This window comes from Pyxicephalus adspersus, chromosome 8 (assembly GCF_032062135.1).
Source record: "Pyxicephalus adspersus chromosome 8, UCB_Pads_2.0, whole genome shotgun sequence".
Classification (NCBI taxonomy): domain Eukaryota; kingdom Metazoa; phylum Chordata; class Amphibia; order Anura; family Pyxicephalidae; genus Pyxicephalus; species Pyxicephalus adspersus.
The window spans coordinates 8,636,483-8,653,421 of NC_092865.1; positions in this window are offsets into that span (position 1 = coordinate 8,636,483).

Genomic DNA, 16,939 nt, shown 5'->3' on the forward strand with positions numbered 1-16,939 from the left:
GGGAGCACCCACTATGCTACGTGACCGGCACGGGGAGCATCCACTATGCTACGTGACCGGCACTGGGAGCACCCACTATGTTACATGACCGGGACCGGGAGCACCCACTATGGTACGTGACCGGCACTGGGAGTACCCGATGTAATCAGTGAAGAACACAAGAAACAGAGACCGTCCTCAGCGATCAGCACAGGGCACACTTATTACCCTCAGCTGCAACACAGGGCACACTGACTATCCTTAGCTAGCACACAGGGCAAAGCGACCAGCACAGGGCATACCAAACACCCTCAGCGGCCAGCACAGAGCACGCCAACCTCCCACAGTGACCAACCTCAGCGACCACACAGGGCCCACTGGCACAGGGAGCACCAACTGCAGTCATTGAACACATAGAACACCAACTAGTGTTCATGTATCGACTGCAATCAGTGAGGAACATTTAGTGACCATAACAGGGCACACTGACTATTCTCAGCAATTTAGTGGCCACCGTAGGGTACAGCCACAGTTTCAAACTGCTCATTGACCAGCACAGAGCACACCGGCCACACTCACATAACTAAGTTATGGCATATAGTGCTACCTATCGTTTTGTTGTACCATTGATCAATAAAATAAGAGGGTTAGTGATTAGTTTCTGGATAGGTTGGCATCTAGTAAAGATTAGACACTACACAGAGGAGTTAGTTTACACTCCAGGTAGGATAGGGGAAAAGGTTAGGTATAAGGAGAAGTTAAGCTTAGATACCAACATGTAAGGGTAAGGTCCAAAGTGGTGAGGGTTAAAGAAAACTGGCATAGGGCACATTGTGTACAATCAGTACCACCAGGCACATTAACTATTCTGAGTCATTCATTGAACAGTATGGGTACTCCAGGACTACTATGATTTACCGGTACTTATTGACCAGCATAGAACTGGCCAGCTATCTAGATATACAGCGTGGACTCTATACCTAGTCTGATATAGTCATTCATAGGCACCAAACACTCTAACTTACTGACATACTCCATGGCAGACCCAAGACTTTATATAATAATATTATTATGTATAATAATTCTAATACACTGAATGATCAACATAGCATTCGCTAACCTGTCTGATGACAACTGAGACTGAATGGCCAGAACAGCTCTCTGTAACTAGTCTCATCCATTCATTCACCAGTATAGAACTAGTCTGATATATACATTAGGATTGTGTAACATATTGGCACTGTGAGCCATATCGGGGGTTCCTTAAGACGTGAACACTATTTCAGGGGTTTCCTCGATGTTAACATCCAGACAGGCTGTGCTAACTAGTTCAACTCAATACCAGGTATAGGACTTGGTAAGTAGTCCAATGCACACCATGCATAAAGTCCATACAGTCCATTAACAAACCTGATGCACTGAATGGAACTCTAACCAAATTGAAAAACTCAATAACCAAAGTGTAACCCTCCCTTGATGCATTATGCTCATTGATCGGAACAGATACAGTACGTCAGAGGTGTCAAAATCTGGCCCTCAAGGTCCTATTTTTTTTTTGGCCCCCAGGCATGACAGGTCGATGAGACTGACACCCCTGCAGTATGTGGCCAGAAATGACCTAGGGATGCAGAAGTTCCACCATGGAATGAGTTTGGTTGAGGATTGATGGATCATCAGCTTATAAGTAACAGAAACAAGATTTCTGCTATGCTTGCAATAATATTTGTGTTTGTAAAAGTGGATGATGTTAGGGAAGTAAATCAATTAAAATCACTTCCATGGAAATCAAATGATACCTAAACTCAGAATTTTCACTTTACATAAAAGAATAGACAACTCTTTTATGTAAGGTAAAAATTCTGTTTATTTTCTTTTTTTTAAAAAAAGGGCGCAGCACCGCCCCTAATAAAAGGGAGCACAAAGCCTACGTCACGCATCCCGGGAGGCTCCTGGGTGCTCCTTCTGCACATGCCTGAGATGTTCGGGCATGCGCAGATGGAGCACCCAAGAGCCAAATTTGCCGATCTCACGCATGCGTAGGACGCATTGGAAGACACCTTCGGACCGATCGAAGGATTAAAGATTCTCTCTTACATGAGATTATATATTTCAAATCCCAGGTGAAAAAAAAGAAAATATTGTATAACAATGCATTATATTCTATCTAATCCAAAGACCTAAACCTGAAAATTGAGTGACAAGTTTTTCTCCTTTGCGCCTTAGAAGTGCCAATCCCTGGCTTTCGGAAGATCTAAAACTAGGCACGTGCATTGGATTACAGGCCGCCAGTAGATAATATGCTTGCTTTGATGCAAGGCAATTTGTACTGAAAGCTTTCAATGGTCTATACCGGTTTTTCTCAACTTTTTTTTACCCCAGAAGAATTCCCAATAATGTTTAAAGTTTTAAGGAACTCCTAAAATTAATTATTCAGGAGTTTATGGCAGAAATTTAAATTTTTACAGTGATAATCAAAACACCACCTTTACCTCTGCTGGCACCATAAGATAGGCGGTCAATCAGCCAAAGCTCATGGAACCTCTAGCAATCCCTGAAGGAACCCTAGGATTCTGGGGAAACCATGGTTGAGAATCGGTGACTTATACATCCTCTCATAGGAATCCTCAATGTATTTCTAACCCTAACATGACCCTTCCCTTGTGCATACTTACACCCTTGTTTGTACAGTCATCTCTATCATGGCAGGATCTTGCACTTCAAAGACCAATATACCCGCAATATAGCCTTGGCAACAGAAGCCACTGCTTTGATCAGGGGAGATTGTAAGAATCTACGTCTCTCCTTGACCAAAGAAGGACACATAGATGGCCCATTTCTGTTACTGACAGCCATCTCAATGACAGTTCTGGTTATCTTGTTTAGCTGTGGCTAGAAGTATCAATATAGACATTCATTATATTTCCATAAATGTTAGTATTTCGGCTAATATTGGTTGGCATAACCAAACTCTGCAGGCTTAATATGGGCAAGGTAACAGATGCATATGGGAGAACCCCTTGCAACAAGCTAAAGCCATTCAGTATTGAATTAAAATTGCTAAAGTCAGAAAATTAGTTTAGCTTATCCTTTATCCAATTTGGGTTTTGTTTTATTTTAGTTTACAGCCATATTGAACAAAGTTTGTATTTTGCCATAGGGTAGCAGTGCAGCTTTTTGCCGCCTGATTCTCTCTGTGGCCGAATTTTTTGGATGATGCTATAACTTCGGATTCCCAGGTCTGATCACCTGCTGTGCCCATGATGAGGGTTTTCCTCAATTCCTGCTAGATTTTATATTACATACCATGGTGGATGTACAGTAAGAGCAGGAGCTGGAACACAAATAGATGGGAACACCTAAAAATCCCAAGTTAACAGGAACAGAGCCAGTAATTGTCATGTATATCTTGCTGTTGGAGCAGACATGTAACAAACCAGAGTCTTATTCAGCCTAACAAGTTTAATTATTAATTAAATAGCACTTTTTGGGTGGATATACCCTGTAAAATGAACCGTGCACATAAAGAACAGTCTTCTATCTCTCTGGTCGTCAGTTGGGTGTTTCTGGATTCCACCTTTTCTGAATCATTGAAAAGGGAAGTATGCATTCAGTAAGTTCTTGTAAGGACTAAACAGCTCATCTGAATATTTGTTCAGGGTCAGGAGCTGGAGAAACGACATGACAGGTAAATGTCATGAAGGAGAAGGTCAGCTATTGCAGTTTCGGTGTTTCATCACAGATCTGTCATTGTCTGCCTTTTACAGACAATCGGGCACAGGGGTGCTACTGCACAAGGGCCCCATACCCACCTTAGCAATCAAGGGCCCCCACATCAGCCAGAGAGGCCCCAAATCTGCACTGGGGTCCACTGTTGGCTACATCTTCTAATGAGCAGACACAGGGGTTAACATGGGTAGGTGCAAAATTTGGTGCTGCATACCCTCCTCGCCCAAAAAGGGCCCCCATATCAGTAGAGCTGGGGGACCCCTAGTCTGTTCCGCTCGGGGACCCACCGTTGGCTACCTTACCTACTAATCAGGCAAATAATCAGTTGAGAATGACTGACAGTCTGAAGATAACCTACTGGGACCTTTCTTCCCTAGGCCTAATTCCCAATCCTTGTCCTTGCTCCTGACCTGCAGGGCATGCTTGGACTTGTAGTCTGACAACAGGCGAAGAGTCCGTGGCCAGGCAGAGGTTGCAGCTCCTTGCATGTTGTGGACTGGCATTGTTGCAAATTTGGCTCACGTTACCGAAGGGCAGAATTGATGACTGCTTTCTCAAATATCCGGAGCACTGCAATGAGATCATGTCTGAGACTTATAGCACATATTGTTACGCAACGCAAGCCGAGGATTCTTCAGCAGTGTCTGCCCTGACAAATGGGAAACTATGTCAGGAAAACGGTGGTGACTTCAGCAAAGCCATCAAATTGCAAAATATTAAAGGGACCCTGTTGTGTAAACAAAACATTTGTGCAATAAGGGCAGTATAGAAACAGAAGCAATATTCTCCCTACAATGAGATAACAGTGAACCAAAAATATGGAGTTTAGAATTACAGATCACTCATGTTTGTGACATCGCAGGCAGAGCAATGAGCTTTATAGTGCTTTTTTATCACTTAAAGGAAAATTCCTGATGTCACCATAAACAGCAACATTTTGGTTCAAAAGAGCATCACCTATAATTATTAAAGCAGAACTACACCTTGTGGATACTCACCTGTCCCTGGTCCATCAATGGTGCCGACATCTTCTTTCTTCTTCTCCTCCACATTCCAATCTTTGACCATAATTGGCCAGGTGACATACCTGCACGAGAGTTCATTCAGTCCCAGCACTGCCAGGAGAAGCCGGGATTGCTGGAAATCTCTGGAAAATAACCATAAGCTGTGCATGGGCATGGGCACTGAGCAAATGTTGGCGATGGGCAGCAAATAAGCCAAAATAATTATTACAGAAGTTGCTTTGCCTCTTTCTATTTTTGCAATATGTACTCACCTGATCACATTTGTTGAAAATTAAACTTTAATTTATAGCTAGTGAAACCATACCTAGGTCTTAGTCCTTCAAATCATGGCTGGTAGAAGTGGTCGGCAGCTTCCTTTCAATTGCATTGCTGAGATTATGTTACTAGCCTGCTGCAGGTAGGATGAAGCACTTCCTTAGTCACTTCTCCCCAATGATCAAACTGAAACATTGTAACTTTATAACATATCGTAAGGTTGCAGGCTGCTTTAGGGGTCTGATCTTGCATGTGCTGATTTACAGGATTGTGTCAGTTCTGAGCCATCATCTCAGTCCAGGTAGTAAATGGTGACCTTGGATGATTCCTGAACAAAAATGGCCCCATTATCTTTTAGAGAAAAGCAGATGAAGGGGGGAGTATTATGATCTCTGTAATACATACCTGGAAATGTTACACTTACACACATGTACTTAACAAAATATAATATTATTGTTATTGTTAAACAGGATTTGTATGTCGGCAACATATTATGCAGCGCTGTACATTAAATGAAGGTTGCACATGACAGACGAATAAAGACAATGACACAGGAGGAAGAGAAAAACCTGCCCTGAAGAGTTTACAATCTAGATACATTCAATAATAAAGAATGTAATAGAAGTATCTGGGCCACATAAATGTGGGTAACAACAGCCAGGAACAGATAAAAATTTGTGAATTATAGGGATATCCCGCTATATTGGGGTATCAGGATGACCCTTTAAAACAGAGGTCAGCAAACTCCGGCCTTTAGGCCAGATAAGGCCTAGCCGGTAGTTTGTTCCGGCCTAATGCCCCCTGGCCGATTCGGCCTAATGCTGGCCGGCAACCTGCAGCGGAGCCAAACGGCAACAAACTACCAGAGCTCCGGAGCCCCATGTGGCTCTTGAGCCTCCGTGTGGTGGCTCCCTTCCCTATTTACCCCGGCGGGATTAACACTTCCGTCGCCGGGGTAAATAGGGAACATTCCCTCCCCTCCATATGCATTGTGGAGGAGGAGGATTTCCCTTCAGGGGGCATTCCTGGTGGGGCAGAGCCATTAGGGCGGGACTCAAGTTTGTTTGGAAAACTAACTTAATTTGGAAAAAGACGGGTTATTTTTAATAACTGTTACAGGGTGTCCCATGGCTTGGTTGGAAAGGTCTTGGATGGGGTGTATGTAGCTCCCAGGCTAAGGCTACGTACACACGTGCAGTAATTATCATTGAAAATGAACATTTAACGACTGATTGTCCGATAATCGTTAACAAAAAATGTGCACAACGACTAGTTGACGGCGATAAATGTCGCTGGAAACGAACGACTGCCTCAGGGGATCTGATTGGGCGACAATCGTTCGCTATCTATTGTGTGTACGGTCGTTCAGTGATCGTGGATGGTTCTGCGGTACACTTTCTCCTGTACACGTCACTTCCAACGATCGTATCTAGCCTGTGTACATTATTGGGGGATTATATTTGAAAGATCATATCATTTCAGCATGTACAGAATTGTGCACAATACGATCGTTCAAAATAATCGTTTATTGGTCGTTAATGGTTCTTTTTCTAACAACAATTATTGCACGTGTGTACGTAGCCTAAGGCACTTTGTTTATTAGGGGCTCCAAGGAACTGTGCCAGCTAGTTGTTTTTTTTAGGAAAAGCCGATTCTAAAGATTTTGGAGCCAAGAAGGGGATATGAGAGATCCTTGGCCAACCGGTCCATGTCCAGGTCCTAACCCTAATTTATAGAGCAGAAGGTCTAAGTTGCAGCAACAGAAGCTATTTTCTCATAGCTTCCCAAAGCTTCAATATTTTGTTACATGCTGACTTTTTGTTCACTGCACTATTGGACAGCAAGGGGAATACCAAACAGGTAGTTAGTGGCCCAGCTGGGTTAGGATTTGTTTTGTTGTTTTCTTGTTCACTTTGTGTTAACCTGCATCCTTGTGACTATTATTATTATTACTATTAATAATAAACAGGATTTATATAGCACCAACATATTTAAAAGACCGCTCAAAACTCATTTTTTCAAACTTGCCTACCCATCTTCTTCTGTCTGCTAAACCCTCATTACTTCCCACCACTACATATCGCCCATCCTATTGTGTGTGAAATTCCCCCACCTACTAGATTGTAAGCTCTTCGGGGCAGGGTCCTCTCCTCCTGTATCACTGTCTGTATTAGTCTGTCATTTGCAATGCCTATTTAATGTACAGCGCTGCGTAATATGTTGGCGCTATATAAACCCTGTTTAATAATAATAATAATAATAATGTAGCGATGTACATTAAATAGGGGTTGCAAATGACAGACAGATACAGAAAGTGACACAGGAAGAGAAGAGGACCCTGCCCTGAAGAGCTTACAATCTAAGAGGTGGGGGAAGTAACACACAATAGGAGGGGGGGAAAAAATAAAGCACCCAGACAGGAACTTGAAATTTGTTTGCTAAAACACTGACCTTACTGCCTTTTAAACTGCTGCAAGCCTGTTGCTATGAGCAATCCCCCACAGCAAGCTCACATAACCCCCCAAAATGCTCGTATTAAAATTTTGTTATGCCCCTGACACTGATTATAAGTCACATCAATAATTTATGAAGGTGATGTTTTTCATTAAGTGAAAATAAATGGAGAAAACACATTTCAAATCAACGAAATCTATTTATTTCTCACTTTATTATGTAAATCATAACAGCGAATTTGCAGTCCTCGGAGACGGCATTGTATGAACCACGCGGCATCGACTCTGCAGCAAAACGCCCTTTGAGATGGTTTAAAATAAATAAATTGGCAGCTATGGTATATTGAGGAGAGTCAGACACTTCCTGCAGGGATTTGGCCTAATTCTCTATTTTTAATGATTGCGCTCAGATGTATTTTGCAGCAGTGCAAAGTGATCTGTGTGTATGACTGCATGAAGCTTTTTCAGGTCTGTTAGCATTCCGGACCTGACTTTGCGCATGATGAGAGAATTCCACAGCTTTGGACTCTTTCCAGGACTTCAAGAGGACACAGCGAGTAGACTCTGCCAAACATTTGCCATCTAGCAAAATGACTCTTTTGTTAAATTAGGAACACCAGCGTTAACCCCCTGCTGGGACACACAGAAGCCGGGGAGCAGTTATGATTAAACAGAACAGAAAATGAGAAGTTTTTTTCCCTGGCTAATGAGCAAAAAGTTGGCAAAGAAGACCCTTGCGGTGGCAACGGCTGGTGACAGCAACCAGACCAATTAGACTCGATATCTTTGTTATTCCTAGGTCCCGTACTTACTACTATTTAATTAAGTCATGAATATTCCCAGTCAATGAGCCCGACAGAAATAATTACAGGCGTTCTGAAAGCAGAACCACAAAGCAAAGTCTTACGGGAAAAAATTGGAGGGAGGAGGGTAATTTTCCACTGCCTTTCTTTTTATCTGCATGGAAGATGGCGCTCCGGATTGACCAACCTGTACGCTTGTAATGGCCTCAAAAAAAAAGTATCACAAAGTAAAAAAAAATACAATGTAAAAACTTTTTTTATTTTGGTGGAATGAGGGAAGTAGTCCTGGCAGGTTTTACTGCTACACAAAAAATCCAAAACAAGACCAGACGTAGAGTCCAGAAAATTATTAATAGATATTATAAAGCATTTCAGTGAGAAGAAAGAGAAAGAAAGAAGAACGAAAAGGAAATGCATTTTTGTTTCCTGATGAATGGGAGAAGGGAGTCTTCCTGCCCCGAAAACACATTTTTTCTTATTGCTTTATTATTTGCACAGTTCATTTTAATTTTAGTTTTATTAAATAAAAACAAATATACAAAACAATAATAAAACAATGACAAACAATATCTGACCTAAACAAACTCTGGCATGCTTGCAGTCTCAGGGTTATATGAGTACCCTGTTTATTTTTTTTTCAAGATTATTATTATTATTATTATTATTAATAAACAGGATTTTTATAGGGCCAACATATTACGTGGGCTGTACATTGAATAGGTGTTGCAAATGACAGACAGATACAGACAGTGACACAGGAAGAGGGGAGGACCCTGACTCGAAGAGCTTACAATCTAGACGGTGGGGGAGTAGCACACAATAGGAGGGGAGATATGTAGTGGTGGGAAGTAATGACGGTTTCAAAAGACAGAATAAGACGGGTAGGTGAGTTTGAAAAGATGGGCTTTGAGTTCTCTCTTAAATGAGCAGAAAGTGGGAGCAAGCTGAATAGGATGAGGAAGACCATTCCAGAGAGTCAGATTTACCAATAATAATAAAAAAAGTCATTATTATATATACTTTTATTTTTAATGTTGTGAAATGAAATAGCTTGCCTTAAAAAGCAGAACTTAAAAACAAAAATCCCCTGCCATGTCAAAAAAAGAACAGGTGTTGCTTAAAGCAGTTAGAAATGCTAAACTGAGCAAAAATCCCAAAGGCATGGTCAGCATTAATGTTTCACTTTCTGAAATAATTTGTAGAAAAGTAAATACCTTTTATGTGAATATCTTTTACGTGTCACTACTGATTCTTCATAAGACAACACATGCAGGAAACTAGAACCCTGTGATTGTCCAGGGGGCCTGGACACAACCTTTAATTTTAAATTAGTATACTAAGATTATTCTAAGGCGGACAAAGCCACCACTTTGCCTCAATACCAACACAGAGACCCAATCTCTTTAGTCATGTGACACAGATCCTTCATTGCACCTTGCAGGTGGCAGGGGAATACCCCAGGTGCACCAATGTTTTAGCTGGAAGTGACCCATAGGACAATGGTAGGGGCCAGTCCAGAGATGCAATGTTGGAGCTTCCTCATGAGTACATCTGTGTGTAAGAAGAATCCATTGTGCCGCTTCTGTGCATATGCTTCTTCCAATAGGAAATAAACCATAATATAAAATTGAATCAATTTTTATGTAGAAAGCCCTGGTTTCCTACACTTTTAGGTACCCAACTCACTTCCTGTGAGCTCAGGTTATTGGGGACTGTCATTAGAGTAACCACAGGAGAATGATCCAGAGAGTGGCCGTTCCATATGCAGCCAGGAATCATATCTTGCACTCCAATGGAGCAAGCTAAATAAAAGCAATGATGTCAATGATTCAACCACATACCTTACATAATAAAGTATGTATACGTATGTGAAAAAAACAAGTGGTTGTTTTTTGAATAGGGGTCAATAACAGTGGGAAGGTATCCAGCCTGGTGTTGGGATTTAAGAGGAACCCTTACTGAGACATAAAAGGGTGCCATTGATCACATAAGTTGCCTGGCTGTTCCAATGTTAATCCAAGGGCTTCAATCGATTGTGCATCATAGACCTAGCATGTGTACCTCCAGCATTTTGACATTACTATCTGCATGTTTGTTCCAGGTTCTGCTTTCGCTTATTTAGAACATTGTCAGGACATGTAGTTATCCATATCCACTCCAATATAAGCATGCTGGGTCTTGTAGTAGTTTATGCAGTTTCATAAAAGTCACAGCTGACATTCTGCTGTCTGTTTTTTCTGGAAGAATGGCTGTTTTATAGCCAAGAATAAAAACTGTGCAGAGTTGACCTTGATCTCTGTTATTAAATGTTATAGTCTAATCAATCTTGGAAAATTTTTAATGGCATCCATTGTTTTTGGCAGAGTGCCGCTGTTTCTCATTTATGTAATGAAGCCATTTCTGTAGGGCACCAAAGGCTCAATCTATATTGATAGAGGAATGGTGGTGGAGTAGACGTCGGTACTTTTACAGGGACATTAGGAATCAATGGGGTTTGATTAACCTGGTATATGCTGCAACCATATCGGATAATTGTATTTATAGTTCCCCCTCCTTAAAGTATTACCTATGCCCAGACTATGAATATTGCAATGGTAACATATTTCTAAAAGGCAGTAAAAAAGTGTATGAGATCGGCATCTCCTCCCACTTGGAAAAAATACCCCTACTGCGCATGCCCAAGATCAGAGCAGCCAGAGCTTCCCATGCGTGTCTTGGGTATCCAAGGAGGCTCTGCATTCCCATTAAAGAGGAACTAAACTCAAAAGTCACTCAAAACAAAAAAAATACACTTACCTTCAATCCCGCAGAGCAGTCAATCGGTCCGGAGGTGTCTTCCATTGGGTCCCGCCATCTGTCTTTGGGATGGCGCTCCAGGTGCCGCCATCTTCTCCTCTTCTTCCTGGGTGTTCTTCCTACGTCACCTGACCCAGGCGCGAGATCCAGTGACGTAGATTGGATAAAAACTTGCTGATCTCACTGCGCATGTGTGAGATCTGCAATTTTTTCCCCCTTTTGACGAAAGGGCTCCTTCTGCGTATGACTGAGCATCTCAAGAATGCGCAGAAGGAGCACCCAAGAGCCTCCCGTATGCAAAGTGAGATCGGCATTTTTTTTTCCTTTTTGACGAAAGGGCCACCCAAGAGCTTTCCAGGATGCGAGACCTAGGTATCCCTGGAGTTTCCTGGGAGGCTCTGCACTCCCATTATTTGTAATCCCGAGTGTTACTCGGGGTAGATTTTAGATACCAAAAGCGGGGTCGATTACAGCTAAAAAAATCCCACTGTTTCCTTACTCCGTTGTCGCCCCCTGTCGTCCTGCTGGTCCCCGCAGGTCCTGGGGACACGTCTTCTCTCTCCGATCTCCAGCCGTGAAGTTAAAAGCCAAGATCTCCGGGATTTCCCGTGACTTTGGTGCGGGCGCTGGTTCGTGCAGGAGGAGCGGCAGGAAATTCAAATAATTTTGTATTGGATTCAATCCAAAAGCTGTATTGAGTCTAATACAAAGAAATCTTCATATATAAATAATTATAGTATATATATATATATATATATATATATATACACACACTATATATGCTACTGTACACATATTACATTTTTAACTATTTTTTTTAAGTTTATTGGTAAATGTATTACTATTGGATGTATTTTGGGGAGTTATGCCTAAAAATTATATCCTACAATGCTAAATAAATTTCCATGCAAAAAAATTGTCACGCTTTTTGCACGGAAATTTGGACAGAATTAGAACGCTGGGCGGATTAAGGGGGCTGCAACAAACAAACAGAATTCTTACCTTACATAAAAGGGTTGTTTTTCCTATTATGTAAAGTGAGTTTAGGTATGCTTTAATTGCCGCTCCCGCCTTAAGGGGTGGTGCAAAACTGTTGCCCTAAAAATGAAAAAATATATATATTTTTACTTTATTTAGAAAGGTTGTCTACCCTTCTATGTAAAGTAAAAATGTTGAGTTTAGGTACACTTGGGGCCGGCTAATACTTCTAAAGCTTCAATTTTCTTTTAAAATATCAAATTTGTTTTTTTTGGCACCGACCCATGCTGACGATTTCACACCTCGGCCTTGTTTATGTTTGTTGTGTCTGCAGTATTCTGTATTTCTTTCAGGCCCCTATATTAGCCATAACATAACACGGCTATTCTGAAATGGGAGCCCAGAGACAGCTGCAGACTATGAAGCTGCGGTTAGCTATGGGGAGGTGGGTAATGTGTGCAGGGGGTGCAGAATACCAAATAAGTGCAATTGACTCTGCTGGAATGTTGCAGTGCAAGTAATGATGATAAGATCTGACAAGGTGGCTTTCATGTACTATAGCAATATCCCCACTACCCGCTGTGAGGCTGAAAGGCAAAGCTTTCTGTAAAATTCACAGCACTCATTCTGATTAATCCTCAGACTTCCCGCTGTGACTGAATACATTGAGCTAGGTATCCATCCCTTTAATGTGAGATATATTCTGATTTTCTCTGAACCCCCTAAGGAGAAAGTGATACAGATAACTGGCACACAATATTAAAATGTTGCCATGAAGTAGGACACTGGGTCTGCCATCTACCTTAATTGTCCTTTTTTGCCATTCTTTAATGAGACCCCTTCTAAAAGTAAAAGTACAAAAATATCAAATAGTTTTAATACTTTCTTGCAATGGTTTTTCACATTAATTATTATTTATTAACGTGCAATGCGTCTTTGAACTTTTGACTTTTCCTCTGTAAATCTTATAGCTCTTTTTTGGGAATATCTAATTGCTCCTTATGCTGACCCAGCTCCTCCACCCTTGCATCCCCTATATAATAATTATTACTAATAAACAGTATGTATATAACACCAACATATTACACAGTGCTGTACATTAAATAGGGGTTGCAAATGTCAGATAGATATAGACAATGACACGGGAGGAGGAGAGGACCCTGCCCAGAAGAGCTTACAATCTAAGGGGTGAGGGAAGTATCATACAATAGGAGGGGGGTATGGAATGGTGGGTAGTGAGGTAGTAGGAGACAGAAGTAGTAAGGGTTTAGGAGACAGAAGAAGACGGGTAGGTGAGGTTGAAGCGTTGGGTTTTGAGGGCTCTTTTAAATGAGCATAAAGTAGGAGCAAGCCAAATAGGACAAGGAAGACCATTCCAGAGAGTCGGGGCAGCTCTAGAAAAGTCTTGGAGCCGTGCGTGTGATGAGGTTATGAGTAAAGCTGCATACACACTTCCAATTATTATCGTTTGTAAACGAACGATCCTGCACGATATTTGCGAACGATCGTATAGCACCGATCCTGTACATACAGATAACGACTGCGCTGGAACCAATAGCTATATAGATATATATATATATAGATAGAGAGAAAGATATATATATATATGGAGAGATAAATATATTTATATATATATATGTATATATATCGTTCATCGCGCATGCTCAGAACATGCACGATCACTGAACGATCGTACACACGATAGATGGTGAACGATCGTCGTCCAATCCGATCCGCTGGTCGTTCATTTCCAACGACTATCCTCGTTCGTCGGCGTCGTTGGTTACTTTTTTTACAAACGTTTTTCGGCCAATCGGTCGTTCGTCGTTCATTTCCAACAATAAAAATTGGACGTGTGTACGCAGCTTAAGGAAAGATCCTGCCCAGAAAAGCTTACAATCTAAAAGGTGGGGAAGTAGCACACAATAGGAAAATATGAATGTCTTTTGCAAGAAGAGAAAAGAAATGTGCCTGTAAAGACTTTGAATCCTGCCCAGAGAAAGAGGTTATTGGAAGCCTACATGTCATGTGGGGAGGCAAAAAAATTTTTTTTTCCTGTGTCTAAAGTAAATTATAGGCTGGTGAGGTGCAGCAGAGGCCTGAAAACGCCTCCAAACCACATTATATCTACAGCCAGTAGTGCAAAAAAAACTTCAGAAGGAACTGCCGGAGGGGACGCAGAGAACAGTGGATTGGTTGTGCCTTATAGCAGTGGTTGCCAACCTTTCAGACCTTACGGACCGCTTAATTCTTAATTTTATATCTTATATTTTTATATTCGGACCTTTAATATGATTTTTTTTTAAAGATCCATTCGTAAAAATTCATTTGTAAAATAATGATCTTCCTAATGGTGCTGATGAGGACTGTGGAGGCTCTGATTCATTGATCAGCTCACGGTTAAGTGAAGTATTACTATTGTTACTATTATCATTAGTTACATTATCTTTGGTATTACTAAAGAAATGTAAAATATTTGTTTGCTTTTCCTCATTCATTATGGGTTTATTTCATTCCAATCTAAGACCAAACAAGAAATGATAGTTATCAAAGTCAAACTATTTGATGCCATTAAATATAACAGGTAAAGAAAATACACAGATAAGGTCATACTTACCTAAAAGAACATCTGAGAAATAAACAAATAAAATAAATCAATCGGATGAGAAACGGTATTGGCGGAGCGGGGTGACTGTTGTAATGGTGGAAACAATACTGAAGCGTATGGCTCATACTGACGTCACGCTGCGCCTCCCTTGTTTTTCCGTCTCTAGTACAGTTAATGAATTTAGTGCACTATAAAGGCAAAAACTGTCATTCAGAATATAAGAATTTATTAGAATATTTTTTTTTGTTTTATTATTATTAAAACATAAAAATTGCAAATAATGTCCAAATTTTCTTGTGGACCACCTTGGTGACCGCTGCCTTTTGGAGTTGGCTCTGCAGTTTAAATTGCCAAGGATTTTAAAGAACAATGAAGTTTTCTAGGTTCTGGGGATTTGTGTTACTAAAGCAGTACAAATGGTACATAAAGGGTCAGTGTGCTCCAAATTGTCTTTTGGGAGAATCTCTGCAACAGGAAAAGATGTGAAGAAGAAAGAACCCAGAGAGATATAACACCTTTCCTACTTTTTGCACCACACCCTCACCATGCTGCGCTATTTAGGAGTTCATCTGGTAATACTGTTCCATTTACTAAAAATGCAGTCACAGAACTGATGTGGTAAATGTGACTTTTCCTAAGACTGGAGCTGTGAATGTGTCCAAGGGCAAAACTTCCTGATTAGAAGAGTGTTACTGTTACATCCGAAACTAAGTTTGATATACTTATGAATTGGTGAAATCAAATCTGCAGAAGTAGAAGAGATCTTCAGATATCCTCTTATGTTGCAACTCATTTTATTTCAAAAGTGTGAAACCTACGACTAATATTGTTGAGTGTAAGATGTGCATTATGAATATTTATATCTAAAAGCAGCCAGCTCCATTGCTTATAGCAACACCTGAGCTAGAGATGAATAATTTACACCCAAATAGGAGTGAGAAGCTTTTCTTAGATTAATTTAAATGTCTTCTTAACGAAAATGCTGCTAGTACATGAGAGCAGATAAGTAATGGAGTTCAGTTTTACCAGTAACCTGTGTATTCCTGATCTGCCCAGAGGTTCAGCTATGGGGCCAGTAACCCCAATGAGGGCACCTGTGAGGTTGGCTTAAAATACCTTGAAGTGAAGGGTAATATAGACAGCGAGCTGATAATTTCCATGAAACTAAATTGTATTATATCTGAGAATAATCCTAACTCCTTAATAAATGGCGTGTACTACAATTTAGAAGCCACATGGCACTGGCTAAAAAAGTGGCTTTGACAATGAGAAACCAATAGGAAGGTACATTGATGACCGGGTGCAGGGAAACCTTAACACTAAATTCAGAAAATCTTAATCCAGTCCTTGAAATAATAAGAAATCTGGGGGGAGGATTTAGAAACTGATATTTTAGCATGGTGGCTCAGTGGTTAGCACTCTGGCCTAAGGTTCTAATCTTTGCGAGGACACAATCTGCATGGAGTTTGCAGGTTCTTCCTGTGTTTGTGTAAATTTTCTCCGGTACTCCGGATTCTTCCCACATCCCAAAAACATGCACTTAGGTTATTAGCTCCCCCAAAAATTGACCTTAGACTATAATAAAGACATATTACTATGATAGAGACATTAGATTGTGAGCACCTATGAGGGACAACTAGTGGCATGACTATGCACTTTGTACAGCGCTGCGTAATATGTTGGTGCTATATAAATACTGTGTAACATTAATATCTTTGCCCTGATTAGGTGCATTGTGATTAAACACACTATGGAAATGGATCCAATAAAAAGACCATCTGTATATGAGATCCCAGGTGGTGGCATTAAGATTAGCTGAAAAAGTAAGGTACAGACATAAAAGTGATAGAAGCTGCATGAACAAAAACACACTTCAGGTAAATAAATCTGCATGTAAAATGATAAAATAGTTATGTAAAATCTGGTAGAAGTGAGAAAATGTATCCATGTTCCGGGTTCTTGGCTATTACCTCCATGCATTTTGCATAGGAAGATTTTGGCAATTTCATTGCTCCTACACAAATGATGGTGGCTGCTCACCTGGAGGACTATATCAGGGTCTCTACGGTGAACAGGCCAAGTTCTTGAAATTTTAGGACATTGTCAATATGGATACAAAAGTGATAAGATACAAATCATTGCTGATACTTTTTGTTTTGGGGGACTGGTCATTCCTGGTGTTTTGTACCAATATTCACCTATCTGTTCTGCAAAGTGAACCTCAGAAGTATTAACACAAGTCACCATGAAGTTCCTACCAACTTTAGGAGAAATCTTTAATGAGATCATCCAGCTTTTGTGTTTTTTTCATGCCCT